Here is an 11,621-nt window from a genome sequence, read left to right as displayed (position 1 = left end):
TAAATATCTTCGTATCACGTTGGACAAACGATTCACATGGCTTAAACATGTTCAACTGAAAAGAATTAGCTGTGCCAAAATTCTTCATCACCTTCAACCGCTATTCAAAAATGAAAATCTCAATGCTAAGAACTGGAAACTGATATATAACCAAATAATTCATCCGTCACTTCTATATGGTTGTGTAGCGTTTAGCAAAGCTTCAAACACTACTATTCGCCAGCTAGAAATTGCACAAAACCAGGCTCTGAGAAGACTTTTCAAAGTTCCATGGTATATTAGAACGAATGACATCATCAGGGACCTCAAGATTGATCCCATCAAAAAATACATAAAGGATAGAGCCATGAAATTATTTACGAAAACTGACAGACTTACCAACACCCCGTTATCAACTCTCAAAATGGTTATAGGCTGCTCGGGGAGGTGTGCAGATTTGATGCCAATTATTGCTTAGTCTGATAAAGTGATAAACAATAATTTAGTCAAGGCGTAAAGAGGGGTTTTGAAAATAACTCGAGTTAAGAAAGAGTAAAAGTGCTCAATTGTACTGGCTTAAATAGCTTCAATATAATAATATTCTATATAATTACCGACAGTATAATTAATATATTTTATATTATTTAATAAGGATATTTTATTCCGTGTAGTGTACTATAACACTCCTAATAAAAATTATAGAATTTTCAGCAATCAAAATAAAACACCACTTCACATCAACTGTTCTCTGATTTCAAATCAGACACCTTTATTTCGAGTCATAATTATCACATTAACTGAGACTCCTCGGAAGCAGATAAATGAGTTCATAAAACCAAAACTGCCATAAACGGATTTTATGGCGGCTATGAAATTATAAACTAAACAAAACTTCCTTCAAAAAGTTAAGTGCACCAAACTGAAATCATTTGGTGTAAAGGCAATTTAAATGCAAATAGGATTTTACAATTTAAATTGAGATCGAGGGAACAACGACGACAGCACGGGACACCGGAAGTTACTGAAAATGCAGTTACTATGTTACGGGAATCGTGGCTTCTTGGTCGCTGATTTCAGCAGTAAGGCAAGTTTTGAAAGTGTCATGAAAAACATAAATAAATGGTATAATTTTATGCAACTACAAAAAGTTTAAACAAAAAAAAAAAAACAATATAAAACGAAATATAGTTTTCCTTTTAAGGATAACTATTAAGCCCTAACAGTTAAGTTTACACTTTGTGCTCGACGTTATTTTCGCAATATGCTCGGCTTAATGTGCGCTTTGCCACTACTTTTTTCATGGAATTTTTTTCTATTCTATTTTTATTGGAAGTAAAAATCTGTTGTTGCAATTTATAGCGTTTTTTATTGTTTTATTTTTGTCCTGCTTTATTACGATTCCAAGTAAACTTTGTCGTCCTTTTTCACTGCAATGCATTTGCTGTGCTGCTGATTCAGCTCCTTCACATCTTACCTGTTGCCAAATCTATTCCTCACTTTAATGTCCGAATAGAGCAAGCAAGTGGGTGTGTGAAAGGTCCTTTGCAGTGCTGCTTTCTAACTCTCTTTCAGGTATTTTTTTCAACTATTTTTGTGTTGGAACTATGGTGTGGTGTGGTGTGGTGTTAAGCTCCCGACGAAATGGAGCTCATTTATCACAATTCCTTTTTCATGGTCCATTGCATTCGGTAGCTACAGTGATCACGTGGGCGTTGGAGTCTGTTGACGTACAAAAAGCAGTTACCAAGTGAATTTTAATTGCAGAAGCTTGTCCATTTTTAACTGATTATTTCTTAATTGAAATTTTATACTCTAATTAGTTGCATTTTTGCAGACTTATTTTCGTTGGATGATATTTCACTAAAATTTTAAATTAAAGTATTTTTAGATTAAAAGGTGGATAATTTAAAGTATTTAAATGAATTCGTTGAAGTAGTGTCAAAATATATATTTAATAGGAACAGGTATATTAAGAATTTGCATAATGATTTATTTAAAAAAGTCTTCTTTCTTCTTAGTGTCCGTTTCTTCCTAGTGGGGCATAGAGCCACATTTATTTAAGAAAGTACACTTTAAATAATATTCTATATTTAGAAAGAGTTATCGGAGAGAAAAGAAAGTTGAATCTTATTAGCTCCTGTGTGTTGCATACCAACTAATTGTTTCAAGGAGATATAAATTGTTAAAGATATTACCCTTAATATAATTGTATGTTTATAATTTTTTTCATATAAAAAAGAAAATAATGTTTTTATTAAATTTCACTTCTCTTTAATCACATTACCTCACCATCGGTAATTACCCGATTTTAATTATCCGATAATGTTTATTATCAACTCTATATCACTAGAATTTTAATGCGGAGTGGTCCATTTCAAACTGCCTAATAAAAAGCGATTATTTTCACAAAGTCATTGCATTTTAAAAGCCACAAATACATATTTTCTTTTTATTTTTTACCATAAAAGTCCTTTCGTCATTTTTCAAATAAAAATTCTCCTTAAATGCCAACTCAAGTTGCCACTTTTAGTGAAAAATGACGCTGCGGTAGCACCTTTGGACAGTTAATGGCGTTGGTCTGGTGGTGCTGTATACATAATGCAGTGCAGCATTTGGTGCAGTGGCATAGGTATTCAATGGAAAAGTAAAAAATGCATTCTGCAATGTAATGCAAGTACTTCGTGGGCTTCGTACTCCCACTCCTGCAGTTGCATTGAGTGCTTATGACACATTTACTTTCGGCTTTTCTTTTTCTTTTTTTGTTCCAGTTTTCATTCTTGGGTTATTATTCTTATTCGTGTTTAGCTTGGTCACCTCCGCAATTCATTACTTTTATTCGCTTTTATTTTGCCTTTAACTACTTTGACTTCTGTAGGCGTTGCGGTAGCGTTTTATTACGTTAAGTTTTTCCGCGCTAAATGAATCATTTGAAGGAAGAAAGGATAACGTTACTGCATGGAGTTGGAAAATTTCATGCCGGAAATGAAGTTGACTGCACATAGTAACTTTCTTGAGTGCACTTTCATTTTTCTTAGTCTTTAGTCTACGAGTTCCAAGTCCTCAGTGTTTGGTGTGAAGTCTTGGTGGGTCTGGGAATGTGATGTATGGTGTGTGCTGTAGTGCGTTGCAATGTTGAGGTCTTGCTTTTTTACGCGTATTTTGCACGCTGGTTTTACTTGGAAAAATTGTTGAATGCACCACTGAATGATGTATGAAAAAGTGGGAATTTCTAATGACTCCCATTATATGTGAAAAGTATACGATTAAAATTACTCATGTGTTGATAATTTATATTAAACATTTTGCATTGATTTTGACAAGCTCTTAAACTATTCTCGGTATCGTGAAAAAGTTAAAATTGAGTTTAAAAGAGTTTAATATTTTTCTTGAACGGAAACGTCCATTTGTACACCACTTTAGTTTAGGAATACTTTTTATTTCATACTACATAAAAGTTTATGCAGTTGCAAATACATATTACCAATATTATGTATTCAAAGGATATAGTATATTATCTAAGCATGGTGTCTATATGCTAAAACACTGGGGATACGCCTTAAATTAATATTTTAATAATTTAATTATCAAGTATGAAACTATCGTATGCTGGCTAAAAGATACTCAATTGAGTATCGTATGCTGACAATCAATTGATTGTCTAATTTGGACCAAATCTTGTAATCTAACAATAATCTTCATCCACATAGGCTTTCTCTGTCAATCGTAGATATTCATGTTTAATTGGAAGTTAAGGTGTTGTTAGAGGAAAGCAGTAAATATGAGAGCAGTAAATATTGGAGAGCAGCCTGCTTACTTTGATGGGTTCGTCTGTTTAGCAGTTGGCAGAGATGTCTCTGTATTTAGGTAATGATATGTGCTGAAAACCTTAGTAGCTCATTAAGTACCCCGATACTCTCGATGTATAAAAGAATCAGTATCTAAAAGGATCAACTTAGGACTTGCTTTGTTGTTTAGTGAATTGTTATTACCCTTGTCTATAATTTACTGCAAATGTCAAGAAGTCGAAGTAAGACCCTAATACCTTCAATAATTAAAAAAGATTTCATCGCTGACTCTGTCATTTAGTTTACAGCCATCAGTTCAAGTAAGTGCAAAATAAACTAAAAGCATGAAACCACTTGGAAGTTGGAAGGATTTTCGATATATTATTGCCGATATAGGGCGATGTCGATATACGGGCTTAGTTACTCAATGATCACTTTGCTTTAAGATTGTAAAGGTTGTAAGTTCTTAGTGTTTGGATTGTTTTCTGCAATATGTAAAATCGTTGGTTTAATAACATTTGTATAGTTATTTTGGGCATTTTAGGCACAAAATAATTGTATGATCTCACTCTTTTGGATTATTTTCTGTTGGGGATTTGCGAATTTACATATTAGATGACAAGATACATTAAACCAATTGAAAATCAATACTCGTATAGTTATTTTGGTCATATGTGGCCGATATAATCGCATGATTTTAATCTTTTAGATTATTATCAATTGGAGTTATGTGTAGTCGTCAGTCCAATGAGATTCAGTCCATAATCTCATTTTTCTGAATTTTACTCTATTGGAGATAAATGATATCGTCGGATTATTAAAATGATAACAATTATTAATCTTTCTTGCTTCTTCTTCTTGAGTTATTGCTATTACGCAATTTTACTCTATAATGGCTGGGTGGCTTATCTCTACCCCACACTAGGCTTTAACTAGGCTAAGAAATCATATCATTTATTTATCTTTTATTTGATGACTGACCTTAAATCAGCATATCTTCCTGAGAGTCCAGAAGTGGACTTGAGGATTGTTAGGGCGGAGTTAAGTAGCGTATCAACTATAGTGAATAGGAGTCAATCCTAAGATCTCTATGTAAGTCTGTTGATCTAATATACCATGGAATCTTAAACGGTCTATTGGAGATATATGACATCGTCGGATTATTAAGATGACAGCAGATGCTACACCAATTGGAAGGTGACATTCCCATACTAGTTCTGGGTTCTTATGTTTATACCACTTGTCAAACCTGTAATAAAAGACACTCCTGATAACGTGGTAAAGATTTTTCAATATATTTAAATAAAATTTATGATTAAATGTCATTGAATTACCAATACTAATGCAATATTTCATTTAAACAATCGGAAGATTTGTTCCATATTTATAAGATCATTTGCAGATTTAAAATGACAATAATTGACAATTACAAATGACATCAAATGACAATGATAGGACTAGCCGGGAAGCAGAGCAATTGGTTACCAGCATTAAAATGCAAATTAAACAAGAAACGTTTTTAAATGGGAAAAGTACAAAACAAAAAGATTGACAAATATCTCATGACAAGTGAGGAGAAGGAGGAAGAAAATGGCTCCAATAAAATGAAGTTTGCAACAAAATAAAAAAGGAATCACATCGGTCTTTTATCGATACAGACTATCATAAAATTGAATAAATAAAAATAAAAGTTTGTCAATTTGATAAATGCTAATTTAAGCCAAACACAAAAGCTTTAAAGTACACACAAACAAGATATACACAAGGAAGGACATCGACATAAGGACATGACAAAAGATGCTGGAAATTGGATAAACTCTCGTACAAGTGGAGTGCGTGGAGCGGAAATGGATATCAACTTAAATTGGGTTTAAATGGAAATTGCAGCCATCATTCATCATTAGATATTTGAAAAGCTGACGAACATTGACGAATTCCTTCCATACTTGCTTTTTTCTTCTTGTACTTTTCCCAATTTTGTTGTTGTAATTGCCAAAAAATTTATTCTTATTCTTATCAATGAAAAAGGACATGCAAAGCAATAAATTTTGAAAGTGAATGCTTTTTGTAAATATTTCGATGGGAAGATTCGAGATGCGGGTTAGACAATTTAGATTAAAATTTATTTTTTTCACAGCTCTTTTTTTTGTTGTGTTTTTGTTGTGATTATAATAAATTGTATTTTTGAATTGTCATCAGTTGTTTTATTTAAAACTTTTAATGAAACTGCTGACAAATGAAGAGTTTACAAAAGATTTTATCATAACAATGTATTTATATACAACAATACACATTCATATATAACAATATATATATATATATTCTTTTAGATTTATTATTGATTGCGCTGATAATGAGCAACAAATCATTTATTTATACATGCTCGTATATTGTACCAATATTTACTATTTAGCTCAGCTAAATAGCTTTTGTGATTGTTAACATATGCAGAAGATATTTTTTTTGTAACCAATTCAATTCTCTAGTATCTCTAAACCCATTAACTGCAATAACTTTTTAATGATAGTATCAGCTATAATATATTTAACCTGTAGGAATACAACTAACCAGTGGAAATACAGGAATAAAGTAAATAATCACTTCATTTTAGTACAGTTCAAAATACCTCTCTATTGAAAACAATAGTTTATATTAAGAACAACAATCTAGTCAAGGCGCAAAGAGGAGTTTTGAAGAAACCTTGCAGTGAATAGAGTAAAAGTGCTCAGATGCACTACTAGCCTCAACATAATAATTAAGAATTTAGTTTCTTTCGTCAAAACCGAAAATCAATTTGAAAATCAATTTAATAGTAAATTATTATAGGAATATTAACAGGTAATTGCAGATTGAGTAATCACATAACAAAGTTAGGAATCCAATCCAACTCGGACTACGGACGGGAGGATAGAGAAACCATATGCAATGTGTATATATATATATAGTGCTATATCCAGCACTGATGCATAAGCGGATAAAACACCTAGCAGGATATGTCATAGAACATAGGGAATTAAGTCTAGAAAATGTGGACTCTATACTATCTCTCATTAAAGAAACCGAATTTGGAGAAACACTCTAGTCCGAATAAGAGTTACAATAGTTCTTTCAGGTCGCAGTACTCTAGCTCTTATCCAAATAATAATATGATTATAAATAACCTGAGTGATTGTTAACATATGCATAGGAATGTTTTCTTCCTAGTTATGCATTCTAGAAAGAAACACCTAGGAGGGTATTTCATGAAACAAGGAATCATGGCTAGAAAAGATAGACTCTATACTGTCTCTCATTAAAGAAATCGACTTTGTAGAAACACTCCAATCCGACCAAGGAACATAATAGATCTTTTAGGTCACAGTGCACTATCCCTTATCCAAATAATAATATTATTATAAACTGCCTGTGTCATTGTTAACATATGCATAAGATTATTGTTTGGAATACAATTTAATTCTCTTTTATTTTAAACCAATTAATTGTAATAACTTTTCTATATAAATATTAACTATAATGTATTATTGCAATATATTAAGCTAAAGTAAATAGCCTGTGGGAATACAGGAGTAATGTAAATTATTACGGGAATACTAACAAGTCATTGCAGATTAAATAATCACGTAATAAAGTTAGGAATCCAATCCAACTCGGACTGCTGATATTGTACAGAAGAGAAAGACAGCGCATTACATATGCTAGGGAAATGCCCGGCACTGATGCACAAGTTGAAGAAACATCTAGGAGTACCTAGTATTTCATATTACATGGGGAATCAAGGCTAAGAAAGACAGCTGTAAACTGTCTCTCATTAAAGAAATCGAACTTAGACAGACACTACAATATATTACTGCAATATATATATATATATATATATACCTATATTATATTTAAATATTACCACAACATATTTGATTGAGGCAACAAATTGTCTGTTTGCTTGTTAACATATGTATAAAATACAATTTTTTTGGAAAACGATTTAATTCTCTAATATCTTAAACCAATTAACTGCAATAACTTTTCAATATAAATATCAACAAGCAGTCACTATCGAACGCATCTTTATGTTTATAATGAGCAAAAATTTTGATAAGTATGGAACTACTTGAAGAGGACATATTTTGTAATAAATATGCTGTGTGTTGCTTATCAATACTCCTACTGCTGCTTTGTGTACAATAGAAGGCACATAAGACAGCTACATACATAAAATAAACATAAAAAATAATGACACATATCAAGTCTCAGAAATGTCCTTGTTGCTTTCACTTGTTGTTGTAAAGTAAGCAGTACCATTGTCCTCATTTTCCCCACACAAACGCATACAATCGTAAATGTCACATAAATGTCCTTGTTAGGAGGACATGAGGCAGCACAAGGAAAGCTACTTGCGTTGCTTTTCCTTTTAGACTTTTCATAATATTGCCGCCACTGATTACCAATAATATTCGATCTTCTTATTTTTACGTATAATAAAAAATACGTTGTAATAACAACAATAAGAAGTAGCGTACTCAAGTCGAAGTCTATACGAGACTTCAACGGTAGCATCATATCGGACTGGTTGGTTCATATCATGGTTATGGAACGAACAATGTTCCTTAATGAGCTCCCTTGTGACCAGCATATCACTTTTAATGGCAATATAAAAACTTCAACAACCAAAAATGGTCATCGGGCACAGCAAGTAAGAAGATTTAAGGACTTCAAAGTTATTTTTAAAAGTAAAATACAATTTATTATTAATTTTAAGAGAACAGCATGGAAATGTATGTATATATATAAAAATAAGAAATATTGGTAGAAATTTTATCTAGAAATAGACCTCAGACAAAATTGTTAATAAGTCTCTAATTTCAGACAATAAAGTACACCAACATTAATTGTTATTATAAACTCCTAGTTTCGCAGTCATTGCAAATAGTGAAACTGCAAAGGTAGTGATGAGTAAGTCTTGGCTGTCGTAGACGAGTAATAGGCTAAAACCAATTTTAATAGAAGTAATAGTCTTAGATGATTGATAATGTAAGCACAACTTCTACAGTAGTAGTGAATAGTTATTGGTTGTCACAAGGATGAGGTGACGAAAACTCAACTCAACGAGATTAGTTAGCAGAATTCGGTTGCTGTAGATTATTAATGTCGTAAACCCAGTTGCAATGCGGGCTTTGAATTACACTTCGATGTTATAGATGAGTGATAAAGTAGTTACATCAGCTACAGTAAAAGCAAATGGTAGTTGGTTGTCATATTTGAGCAGTGACATAAAACCAATTTGAATACGAATAGTGATTAGAACTTGGGTAGTGTAGGTGGGTGATAAAGTAGGCAGAACTTTTACAGTAGTAGGAAATAATATATTACTGAGAAGAACTCAGTTGGTGTAGACTACTAATATCATAAATCAAGCGAGCACTGAGTAGCACCGTTGTCGTGAATGAATGATAACATAGGCACTTCGCCTTCAGTAATAACGAATGGCAGTTTATTATCATATTAATCGACGAGGTAAACCTAACTTTAATGCAAGTAATGAGCCTTACTTTTTTGTTAAAGGGAAGAATATCCCCAAGTTACAACGGGGATAATAAAACACAAATGGTCCTGAATCAGGCACATACATCGACGAACCCCAAATAATATAGCAAACCAAGCAGTGCGATGGAAACAATAGGTAGCCGGCGCCCCAACACAAACATGGCGGGAAATAATTAAAAAAGAATAAAAAATACCGCATTTACTTGGAATGTTATCATAAGAACAGCTCCTATTAGAATACGATTTAAATCGATGGTAAAGGCCCTATGCTCTAAAAGACTTTCAGGCAATTGGTGGCAGTAGTATTTAAGGTTTTGGTTTATTGCGACTTTATAGTCTTTTTTCAAGATTCGATATATTGTAATATTTTCTTCAGCGCTATTTAGTATGAATTTATATGAAGAGGCCTTTATTTTTTGTAAATTTATAGTTGCAGACATTTATTATAAAACAGATATATTAATTAGATTAATTTTCTTAGAAAATTAATCCGTTCGCTTTAATGTATAGCCTTCGACACCTCGCTTTTTGAGTATCTAACAGAAATACACTTGGAAAAAGATAAATAAGGCACATCACTACAATAAACAGTTTATCTACTTTAATTGTATAATAAATATAGCAATAATTTTGCCATATCCTGCCAACGCAACACAAGCCCACTTACGGAAAGAAATACTATTTTCGAAGTATTAGGCGGAATTTATTTTATGAAAAGCTGAAAATATATCACTGCTTGCAGATGTTGACAGGCCAAGAGAAGCGATTTAAGCAGAAATGGGCATTATTGTTGTTGTCGTCATTGTGGCAATTCCTCCCAGAGGAGCTATAATTGGACAGTCAAGGATAATTCATTGCTGGTCCACTCATATCTGGTCTGCATTAAGTATAAGGCATTAAAATCGCAGTGGTATTGTTATTATTTATTAAGTATTGAAAGTAAATAAATGAGAGTGCGGTGAAGTGGGAACCTGCACGAAGTAACTTAATTATTTTGCACATATATTTTTATATTTGTTTTTATTTTAGTTGAAATTAATTGCCTCACTTGAGCGTAAATACGAGTAAGCGGGAGTGCGAATAAATAGCTTAAAGTGCTATGAGTACCACTAATTGAGTTAAATTTTTTAATTAGGCAATTAGGTAAATATATTAACTTCTAATTGTATTTATTTAACCCTAATTAAATTGTATTTAAAATGGCTTTATTTACATAATTCGTTTAATCCGCTGGCCATCAACGATAGTAATGGACGAGGCAAAGGCAAAGGCAAAGGCAATGGCCTGTTCTCCTTTTGTACTTCAGTCTTTAAAAAATAATTAACTCAACGCACATAAAGTTTTAATTGCAAAATAATTGAGAATTTATTTTGTTCTTTTTTTGTCTTTTTTATCCAATTTTATTATTTTTCTTCTTTTATGTTTAATTTTTTAATGAGACCAGCTGTCCGCTTCTACTCAATTTATCTTTTTCTCGTCTCTGTTTTTTTTTCCCCTGTTAAAAAGCTAAGGAAGCTTATTTTTTCGTGGCCATCAAATTTTGAAGGAAAGATTAATTGTTTTGCTGAGAAGTTAAGTAAAAAATTGTCTAATGTTTGGAAAGTAGGATGGACTGTTAAAAATTTGATGGTTGCAGTTTTAATTATGCAAATTAGAACAGCAAAACAGGTTAAAAGTTAATTTAAAATTGTGTTCCATTAAAGATTTTATTTTTAGGTTTCATTTAAAACATTTACCATTTTTTATAAGCATTTACAGCAGATAATCGTTTTTTTAAATACTTAATAAAGTTTTTAATAGACAGTATAATATATGGTAAATAATATATAATATATAGTATATAATACATAGTAATCCCCCCCTAAATCCCCCCGGTACCCGTACAATGCGTCTTCATATTACGCGATTTCAATCCCCCTTATAACACGGGTATTCCCGCGGAGACTATAACGCGGGGACTTGTACAGTTCACCTTTGCACGTGTGTATGCGTGGTATACAGGAATACCCTTATAACGCGGAATTAATCTACCGCGTTATAGTATAAAATGTATTATAACAATGTGAAATAAATAGAATTAATGTATAATATAACAATAATAAAACAATAACAATGCTCCAGTAATATTATAAAAATATATAGTATTAATTTATAATATATATAATATAGGTATAACATTGTCATCAGGAAATAAAGTAAAACTATTTATAACTTTTAAAATTAATTCTTTTGCTTTTAAATCTATTACCTCACCTTCAATGTACAGCCCTCCCGATATAAAACATTTACGCCAATGTCTTTACCAACCCTGGAATTTAT

This window comes from Teleopsis dalmanni, chromosome 1, assembly GCF_002237135.1.
Source record: "Teleopsis dalmanni isolate 2A chromosome 1, ASM223713v2, whole genome shotgun sequence".
In the NCBI taxonomy this organism is placed as follows: domain Eukaryota; kingdom Metazoa; phylum Arthropoda; class Insecta; order Diptera; family Diopsidae; genus Teleopsis; species Teleopsis dalmanni.
Note: the sequence above shows the minus strand (reverse complement) of the source record.